The sequence below is a fragment of the Mus musculus genome, chromosome 3, assembly GCF_000001635.26.
Source record: "Mus musculus strain C57BL/6J chromosome 3, GRCm38.p6 C57BL/6J".
Taxonomy (NCBI): domain Eukaryota; kingdom Metazoa; phylum Chordata; class Mammalia; order Rodentia; family Muridae; genus Mus; species Mus musculus.
The window spans coordinates 38,198,567-38,209,336 of record NC_000069.6 but is presented as its reverse complement, the minus strand read 5'-3'; the positions used below and the strand labels follow the sequence as shown (position 1 = coordinate 38,209,336).

General features: G+C 41.0%; 1 long non-coding RNA gene across 1 annotated transcript; it reads left to right on the top strand.

Moving 5' to 3' along the window:
* Positions 1-1,217: 1,217 nt before the first annotated feature.
* Positions 1,218-6,186, top strand: 5430434I15Rik (RIKEN cDNA 5430434I15 gene). Its single transcript, NR_040541.1, has 3 exons — positions 1,218-1,255; positions 3,076-3,171; positions 5,064-6,186. It is a non-coding gene; the product is annotated as an RIKEN cDNA 5430434I15 gene (long non-coding RNA).
* The last annotated feature ends 4,584 nt before the right edge of the window (positions 6,187-10,770 follow it).

Below are 10,770 nucleotides of genomic sequence, written 5' to 3'. Positions count from 1 at the left end.
GCCACATATACCACACAGATTGGGCATGAGGAGGCAGGCAGCCACAGCCCAGGAAGCCTGCATCCTTCCTGGCTGGCCTGCACCTACAGCTACTACAGAGAACACGAGAGCTCCAATTTTACATACTTCCTATTTGATTTTATCGTTTTACATTGTTAAATGCCATGCTAATGTCTTACTTGCAATCTGAAAGTGATGAGTCCGAACCAGAGCCTCAGGAATCTAAATAATAATAATAATAATAATAATAATAAACTATTGGTGAAGGGGCAATGAAAAACTGAAGCATGCCTGTAATTGAAGTACCCTAAGGCTGAGGCATGATGCCATCTTTGGTTATCTAGTACGTTTGAGGCTAGCTTGTGCTACGTGGCAAGATCTTACTTTTTAAGAAAAAACAAACTTGATAGAATAAGTAGTATGGGTAGAGCCTGTAGAGGAAGTTAAGGTAGAAAAGACAAAAAAAATTAGCAGATTGGAGACCCTGCCCCAAATGGAACGCTCATTGTGGACAGACATGGCAACAACACGGTTAAGTCTACCAAGAAGTCTGCCTGACTCAGGGGAGGGCCAAAGGGGCTGGAGCAACAAGAAATGAGGGCTGGAATGCAGAAGGGTCCTCAGCAATCAAAGAGAAAAACACTCAGAAAGACACAGTAGTGAGTATGTCTGTGTGACCACACAGAGCACACACCGCCCCAACCCAGCGCCAGAAACGAAAGGAAGTCTTGCTGAACTCAGATCCCTTTAAGAAATGCAACTGAACAACAGCAGCAAGAAGAGCATCATTGACTACACACATGGCTTGGACGTTTTCTGATTGTGATGGGTAATTGGATTTCTTTGTAAAATTCTTGCACCCATTCCATTCTCCCGGTACTTCAAAAACAACAAAAAGCTAAATGTAAATAATGTGATAAGTCCTTCGAATGGCTTAGGTCTCTTCAAAATCATGGGATTTCTCACACTGGAGAGGTACACTGTGGTCCTAGTGTTTAACTAGCATCGAAAAGTTTCTGTCAAGCAATGGGAGATGTTCAAATGCACACACAAGTTCATCAAGGAAATCCTGTGTATGCGAGTAAGATGGGAAAGTCTATTGCTCTTTCAGGTGTTCTGGACAACATGAAAGAGCACAGTAGAGAGGAAACTTGCAAATGGAAACTATTTGGTAGAATCTTTCACTCCAGGGTAAAATCTAGTATGCACATAAGAACACAACTGAAGAGACTCTCTCTCCTTGCAAGCCACTCAGGTAAGCCTTTCACAATTTCTCACATTGGAGACACTCTACATACCTCAGACATGTCAAGAAGTTTTTTATTTATTTATTTTTGTTCTAGTTGTTTTAAAGACATAAAAGAACTTACACTAGAGGAAACTTTATGGATAAATATGTGTGGGAGAACCTTTACTCTTTATAGTGTCCTTTTATGACTTGAAATTCACAATACTAGCAAGAAATCTCCTATCTGTGTAAACAGCAAAAGCCTTCCTTGTGCTTTCTTGCCTTTTAAATATTAAAGTCTAGTTTTCTTAGTTTTCTTCTGCTTTTTTTTTTCACTTCCATTTCCTGGGAAAGCCATTTTCCATCCTTTCACTGGAAAAGACATTTCTCTGAATGTCTTTACTGGTGAGTTTCTTTTAAGGATCCTGTTACTGAGTTGTAGTGTTTAATTCATCCACTCTGGTCTTTATCTTTGTATTTCAAATTATTACTCAGAGCTATGGACTTATGTCAGTTATGTCATTCAATTTCTTTTCATTGCTTTTGAGTATCCTTCTGATAGTTCCTGTTCTCTACCTCTGACGTTTGGTGGCTGCTGTGCTGATGATGTTTTTGTTCGTTTTGTTTTCCTACTTTTCTCTCCTGCATGTACTCATCTACTGAGACTTAATGCTTGCCATGTTGGCTGTACTCTTTTATTTTTTTCCTTTTTTCCATTCCTGGGTATAGGATTTTCTTAAGCATTTTAAAAAATAAAACAAGTGATCTTGGCTTCAAGAATTCCCTGAAGTTATACTTATCTTTATTTCTCCATTTCTGAAGAGTAGCCTTAGGAGGCACAGTAATCTTGGTTGGAAGATTTTCCTTTATAGGCTGGGTAGCACAGCGTCCTGGGCCCTGCTGCCTTGGAGGTTAGCTGTTGTGAGTCTGCTATTCATCTGAAGGACTTGTCTTCAAGCATAACTTGATGTTGTTCTTGTTCAGATTTTTTTTCTTCACCCTGTGCTCTTGTGCCTGCCCTTGGGACTTTTTCTCCTGTTGGGCTGTCATGTCCAACTTCAACAGCATTGCTTTTGCTTCATCATATAATATTTTATTTTGTTTTATTTAGTTGTTATTTCTTAAAAACCTGTTATTTTCTAATGAGAGACAGAAAGAGAGTGGGTCTGGCATGGAGGGGAGGTGGGACAAAACTGGTAGGAGTGGAGGAAGGGGAAACTATAATCAGGATATGTTGTGTGTGAAAATAGTCTATTTTCAATAATAATAATAATAATAATAATAATAATAATAATAAAGAACCATTCTTTTTATTGAAAAATATTTATTTTTCTAGTCTTTCAAATCCAGTTTTTGAACTTGTTTATCACCTTTTCAAGAAGTGTAAACTTCAAATATTTCTATTTAAAATATTGAGCTGTTCATTGAATTGTGGCATTAGTTTGCAAAACCCTTTTGTAACTATGAACAGAACATAAAACTTCAATAATTTGAAAATTTAGAAATTGAGCTACATGATACTTGAGAGCTCTTCACATACTAAGTTTGTATGTTACATAATAAATATTTTTAAAGGTGAAAAATAGGAATGCTTTTTCTGCCATCTTCCTGAATAGTCTCCTGCCTAACACAAAACAAAACAGAGCAAAGCAGCAAACAGGATTAGGTTGAGGGGATTTCTATAGCCCTTGGAGCCATTCATCTGCACACAACATGGCTCTGTATAATGAAAAGACACTCCCAGTATTTGCAGTTGCTAGACATGTCAAAATAGAAACCTAACACGCATGTTCCGCTAAAATCTGCTTTGAAAAGAAAGGCTATTCAACGTTTATTGACATTTACAGGTCAAAGAAAACTCTCACCCATGGCGTGAGTCTCTCTCCATGAACTCGCTCCTTCCTGGAAGAGGCTTCCCCGCACGACAAACTTTTGGTTTCTCGGTTTGTTTGTCTTGTTTCACTTCTGCACTCCTGAACAAGCCACGGAACTAGTCCACTTAGGTCAGCTCGGGCTAATAAAGGTGGCCAAGACTCACCCAGTTCTGGCCTGGCCGTGTTTCTGCTATGGCTGTGTGAAGACACACTGCCTTTTTTCTTCTGGAACCTCTTATTATTTCATGTGTTTGGTGTGCTGCCTCCCCTGAGTCTCACCTAGTAACACATTGCACATGCCTTGAGAAGACTCCTAGAAAGTGGCCGGGTAGCTAGGACTGCACCATACACACAAGCTACAAGGGAATCTGCCATTTAAACACTGTCTGTGAAGATACGGGTCATAGGTCATAGACTTAGGCATTATTAGACTGTCTGTTAGGATAAAGGTGTTTCCCAGGAAAGGCATCTTAAGTACATCCATGGCCAGTTCCCATGGAGTCTCACTGGGGCCAGGGAGAGACTTCAAGGCCAACCTTAAGAGATGAGCTGAAGAGAGAATGAGGAGTAAAAATGGTGGAGCAAAAGAGACTGGTATCCTTACAAATCTGTCCCTTGAAATATTTGCTTGAGACCTTCGCTCTTCATACTGAGATGTGGTAGGAACCCAAGAAGTTTTGTTAATCTCCTAAGTCTTTTGTCAGCAGGCAGAGGTACCCATGCACTTTGGTTCAACTGCCTTTAGCTGGGCTGTTCCATGGAAGGAAGTCAATGCCTAACGATTTTTTTTCTTTTTTAATTTAAAAACATTTTTACTAATTTGTTGTTTGTGAAAGTTTTTGTGCCTCAGCCTGTGGGGGAAAGTCAGAGGACCACCTTCTACCACATGAGTCTCCTGTCTCAAACACAGGTCACCAATCTTGGTGGAAAATATCTTGGTTCATGGAGCCATCTCATCTTTTTAAATCACTGCACATGAAATCAAATTAACGTAGGTATTTCCACAAGAAGTCAAACTGAAAAGTAACTATAAACCAACTTAGGTGCAGTTGTCTTAGCAGCCAAATGCTAGCTGTTGAAACTTTAGCAGTTACTATAGCATAGAGGAAAATCTCATACTGTGACCACCATCAAAATCTGTAAGAGTCCGCTGTATGATGAAAATCGAAAGTCTGAACACTGGAAAACTCACATGAAATTTCTAAGTATTAGGTGTGTTAGCTGGTAGTTTGTGGCTTTTAGGAGAGGGTCAGGAGAGAATTGGAGAAATTAAAGAGCGGTTTGAAGAAGAGAGAGAGGGAAAGAACCGTGTTCTGATAGAGAAAACCCATAGTCTATGTCCTGAAGTCTAGATGAACTGGCAGGAGCCGTGCACTCTTAAGCCTCACCAATACTGAAAAGCCAATTCTTGCTAAGGTGTAAGTACAATGGAGCTAACACTGAGATAAGAGGCCTCAGGGCCTCTGCCTGGCTCCTGTGTTGGAGGCAAGACTGTGAACTCAGCCTGGCATGTGGTGGGGACAGAAGCAATGTCCCTCAGTCACTGCTGCTTCCAGGGGTCCCCAGGCAACCGTTGTTAAATGCAGAAGCACATGGATGGGCCAGTACTTAAAAGGGATTTAGGCACTTTTAGATTTCAAGGCTGGGCAAAGGCCCCACACAAAACTGCAGACAAACAGATGAGAGTCCATTAGCACTCAGTTCTCCGTACCAGTGGAGACATTTCATGGCCAAGTTACAAATGTTTACAATTAATCTATCCTAAGTAAACCCTTGACCCTCCAACCTGCACCAAGAGCTAATACCAATGTCAGCTGTCAGGCTACAATAATCAGGACAGAACCTTCTGGATTTCATGGAGAATGGGGATCCAGAAAGTCTTTATAGGCAGTAGGAACAATACTGGCCCCAATGCTTACCCTGCTGCCTTGACGGGAGTCTTTGTAATTTCCTCTTCCTAGAGACTCATTGTTGGTGTGACTGCGCTTCATCTATTTGATCCTTTCCATGTGGAAGTAGACAACAACCTGTTTCTCAGCCACTGTTGACTATGGGAGCCAAGGAATGTTGGCAACAGTCTCGTTTTGGTCATTTTTAGATGCAGATCTGCATTCCAATTTTCTGATATTATATTTAGTTCAGTGAAAACCTGGAACAACCAGACAAGTATTACAAAGAATTAACAGCTTTGCAGCATGGAGACCAGAGGAGAAAACCAGACTCAAAGTCAGTGCAATCTATGGCTATTAACTGTGTGGCAATAAGTTGCAGGACCCACTCTGCTGTAGTAATAGAAAGAAATGTAAGATACATGAAGAAAATTACCATGAGGAATCAGCACCGGCAATCCATTAGCCTGACACAGTGTGTAATGGGCCATACACTGCAAACACCAAGCTGGTGAGAATGAAAGCCACCCCACAGGAGAGATGCCTTGGGTCTTCACACCCTGTGATTCAATGATGTCTTATAGAAGTTTATACCTCAGAACTATACAATCAAGTAGAGAGTGAGGGAAAAATTGCAGAAGTCCTGTTTAAGTAGTTTACAATTTTGTACTGGACAGCATCTGTTGCTTTCTCTGTCCACCCATGACCCATGGTCAGGGATTGGACAAGCCAAGACCTCAGAAAGGATCCAGGAGTCGTGGAAGTAGCATCCTCAGTCTCTCTATTCACTGAAGTTCAATGACACTGCTCTGACTACCTTCCAAAGCCAAGGATGCAGTCATGAAAGGACGCATCTAAACCAGCAGGGGAAAGAAACAGAGTCCTGACACAGGACCAAGCTGAAACCACCAGCAGCCCTGATGTCATCTCCAATAGAGCTCCGATAATCAGAAATCCAGCTCTAAATTGCCAGCTATAGTGAATCCTGGTCTTATCCAGAGTCCAGTCCACACTCAGCAAAATAGAGAAAGACAAAGTGAAAATCAGTAAATAAAAATACTTTGTCAAAATGAGCCTGCAAACCAAATTCTGAAGCACAAAAAGAAACAATGCTATCCATGGCCATGATGCCTGCCATTTTAATTATTCCATGGAAAAATAGTAAATGGAATAAACTGTATTAAAATTGTTTACTTAAAATTTGCATTGCACTTATTTGCTTTGTGTAGAAGAGAGAAGGTTAATGCATGCCACAGCACGTTTGGGAAGGTCAGAGGACAACTTGTAGGAACTGGTTCTCTCTCCTGCTATGTGAGGTCCAAAGGATGGAACTTGGGTTGTCAAATTGGGCAGCATACTCAACATATTCAAGTGCTAAACTATCTTGTTAAATGGCAACTTCAGTTTGGGGGGACATATTTGATCATATCTAATATTGAAGGTCACCTCACTTTTTAAAGGCTTTTTATAGTCCATACAATTTTGAATTTATGCAGATTCATGTTTGTCTTTTAGTGGGCATGGTAGACAGTGAATTAAGATCACCTGACTGGGGTGACCATGCAGTGGGTTTCAGATGCATTTTCATTTATACACAGGGATCTCACAGGATATCCCATGGAGTCCATATCCCCATAAATGCAGGATATTAATCAAAGATCTCCAAGACCCACCAGATGGATCTCCAGTCCACCAGAAGGTGGATTCCATGTTTCCATGCATCCATTATCTCTATAGGTGCAGGATGTAGGATTAACAAGGATAATAGTTTCTATGTACTCTGTAGTTCCATGTACACAGGACGTGGAGTCATCAAAGACCTCAGAGTACCGGAGGCTTCCGTTTCCATGGATTCGGGATGTGGGATCAGCAGAGGGCAGTAGAGCTCTGAAAATGGGAGTGGACTTCCTGTTGACCTATACCGGCCATGTCTGACCATTATCACCACACACACATGGCAAAGATAATGATACTCAGGTTTCATTGAGTAACCAGGCATTAGCTTCTAATTGCTATATAATCATTTTGTAGCAGTTTCCAAAACTGAAACCAAAGATGAGTGGCTAGTTCGTGATGGGAGTGAAGAACTGAGCCTGTTTAAATAACTCTGATTGTTGCAACGGCAACAGAGAAAACAAAGGTCATTGTCACCAAACACTCAGTTCCTATAAAATATCTGAAGAGAGTTTGAAGTTCAGAGATCGCTTCTTGTGAAAAACTTTTTGAAAAGTTTATTTTGTGTCATCTTTGCGTAATCCGAAAGGGGAAGGAAACACATGTAGGGTTACACCTCTGGTCCTGTCCACACTGGCATTACATTTAAGTGCAGAAGGAGGGGTGACAGCTAGGTTTTTGTTTTGTTTTAACTCAGGATCATGCTAGATATAAGCCAGGAAAGCCTTAAAATAGAGACTCTCCTGCCTCAAGGGGGCTGGGCTTACAGGCAAGCATTATCATACCCAACAAAAAAAGGCAACTTTGTGGTCTCTTCTTCTTTTTACGTGTGTGTGTGTGTGTGTGTGTGTGTGTGTGGTGCGTGTATATTTATGTCCCATATATGTACATGAGAGCAAGAGCATGTGTGTGTGTGTATGTGTGTGTCTGTGAGTGTCTGTGCCTGTGTCTCTGTGTGTGTGTCTGTGTGTGTCTGTGAGTGTCTGTGGCTCTGTGTGTGTGTCTCTCTCTGTGTGTGTCTCTGTGTGTGTGTGTGTGTTTGTGTGTGTGTATCTGTCTGTGTGTGTGTGTCTGTGTTTGTGTGTGTGTGTGTGTCTGTGTGTGTGTCTCTCTTTCTGTCTCTCTCTCTCTCTTTCTCTGTGTGTCTGTGTGTGTGTGTTTGTGTGTATGCATCTGTCTGTCTGTGTGTGTCTGTGTGTGTGTCTCTGTGTGGGTCTGTGTGTGGGTCTGTGTTTGTGTGTGTGTGTGTTTAATATCAGTAATCATCCTTAGCGCCTCCTTTTTCTTTGAGGCAGAGTCTCTCAGTTGAGCAGAGATTTTGATGATATGGCTAGCCTGACTAGCTAGCTTGTTCTAGTGTTTTCTCCATCTCTATCTTCTGAGGCTAGAATCACAGACAAACCTCCACATCCACCTGGCATTTCCGTGGGTTGCGAGGATTCAAACTCTAATCCTGTTGTTCATGCCGCAACCTCTTTAACTGCTGACCGATCTCTCTACTCCCTTCCAAACGAAATATTTTGTTCCCATCATATCCCTTTCTATATAAAGATCTGTGAAGATATACTTTATGTATAATACACCTTGTACTGTTTTTAAAGGGTAGGGTTTAGTAAATGTATTCACCCAAGTGAAGAGCACATTAAGTTAGGTGGAAACTATTTCTCAGAACGTTCTCCTGTACCCCTTTGCAGATGGATTCAGGGGCTCTACAAACTTACACAAGTGAATTGCACAATGCACCCTCCTTTGAACTGATTGATGCTAAACTAAGTACATTTTATTTATACAAGCATTTACACAAGCAAACACACACACACACACACACACACACACACACTTCTTTATACAAACATTATAGTGTAGTAAAAATTTCTTCCTGCTTACAGTTGAGAGATTTTTTTTCTTACATAAACAAAACACAATATATCCACTCATCTACTGTTGACCAGACAAGTAGTTTCAGGTTGGAATTTTCTACATTAGGGTGTTGGGGACATTCTTGCCAGTGTCACTTATTTTGGGTTGGACATAATTTGCTATACACTTGCTGTAAGCACGTAAAGAACGCAGATAAAGCTTGCTTGCTCTGTTAGTAAATGCTTGCTTTGCTTTGCTTTGCTTTGCTTTGCTTTGCTTTGCTTTGCTTTGCTTTGCTTTGCTTTGCTTTGCTTTGCTTTGCTTTGCTTTGCTTTGCTTTGCTTTGCTTTGCTTTGCTTTGCTTTGCTTTGCTTTGCTTTGCTTTGCTTTGCTTTGCTTTGTAACGATTACCACAACCTTCCATTCCCATCAGCAAAGCATTAGTCTCCCAAACACCCGGACTTCTGGTTTTGACAATCACCTTAATTTTTACCATTCTCGAATGTGTCAGGATATTTCACTGTGTAGTGAAATCATAGTAATTACATTAGTCTTCTTGACTGGTGGTGCCTGGTCTTTTTGAATCATGTACACAATCCATAATTTTTCAGAAAAATTTGAGCTACTTTTTGCTTTGCCATGAGCTGCTTCTGTAGTTTGTACACATATTCACATGCATACATGATGTAAGCTCTTGTCATTTGTGTCATGTACATTTTCTCTAGGTCTGGTGGCATAGAGCCTTTGTGTTTCTATGTGCATCTTTAAATTAAGAGACATGAAGAGCTTACATGGAGTGGAGTTTACAAAGCTTTCTTTCTTTCATTTCTTGTAAATTGGTGGTTGACTCAAAGAGAAAACTGTTGCTCACTCGTTCCATTGTTTTCTTTGTATTTTTTATTTTTAATTAGGTATTTTCTTCATTTACATCTCCAATGCTATCCCAAAAGTCCCCCACACCCTCCACTCCCACTCCTCCACCTACCCAGTCCCACTTCTTGGCCCTGGCATTCCTCTGTACTGAGGCATATAAAGTTTGCACAACCAATGGGCCTCTCTTTCCACTGATGGCCGACTAGGCCATCTTCTGCTACATATGCAGCTAGAGACATGAGCTCTGGGGGTACTGGTTAGTTCATATTGTTGTTCCACCTATAGGGTAGCGGACCTCTTTAGCTCCTTGGGTACTTTCTCTAGCTCCTCCACAGATGTTCTCACGTATATTCTTCTAGCATAGTAGAGGTCAGTGCAGTGTGCTTAGAACTGTTTCTAATGTCAAGCCGTTTTCCATGGTTCTGGAGAAGTCAGAATGAATGTCTTTTCCCTATTTGGGTATCTGATTCTTCTAGAACCCTTTGTTGTTGGCAACGTGCTTTCCAACATAATCACATTGGCTCTTGTGAGCTATGTGGGCCCTGTGTTAGCCTGTCCATTCCAGCCATCTCTACTCTGTCTTGCCTCACTGCCCCACTGTCTTCACTATGGGATTTTATTGACACAATTCTTGGGGGAGGTTAGACTCCAGGGGACCTTCGGCAGTGTCATGAGATATGTTTGGTTATCACCGCTGTAGGGTATGGAGGAGGACCCTGGAGTCCGGGGGGGTGGGGTACAGGATAAAGCGGCTGTCCTAATGCGCTCAGGAAAGCTCCCCACAGCAAAGAACCATGTGGCTCAAATACTAAGAGCACCCGGGCTGAGATGACTCACGCTATAGAATCTTACAAGCCAGTCACCAGAACACCAAGGTTGCTCGTTATAAAACCATGTGGGCTATTGGAGATTTACTGCTTTAAGTTTTAGCCGATTTGTGGTTTTCCAAGGATGGAAAAATCAAAGCCTGGTCAGGTTTGAATTGAAATGTTTGTTCATTCTGTTGGTTAGTTGAGAAAAACTGACATATTTTTATCACAAGCCTTTTTAAATCCATAATTATCATTATCATACGTCTCCGCATACAGAACAACAGCTTCATCTTAGCCAAAGAATTATAGCTTGTAATATTCATGTCTACAGTGCTGTGTTAAATTATACTGAGTATGCTGGCTGCCTCTTCTGTGCTTTTAAAATGACATTTATTGCACATCATTTCATCCATGAGCCATTATAGTATTCACAAAATCAAACACACACTTCCGTACTGATGGACAGTCACTTGACTATATTAAATTTGCTTCTGTTTTAAAGTCTTTTAACATATCCTATTTTCTGTATTGCCTGAGCACCCGGTGAATATTTTTCCATT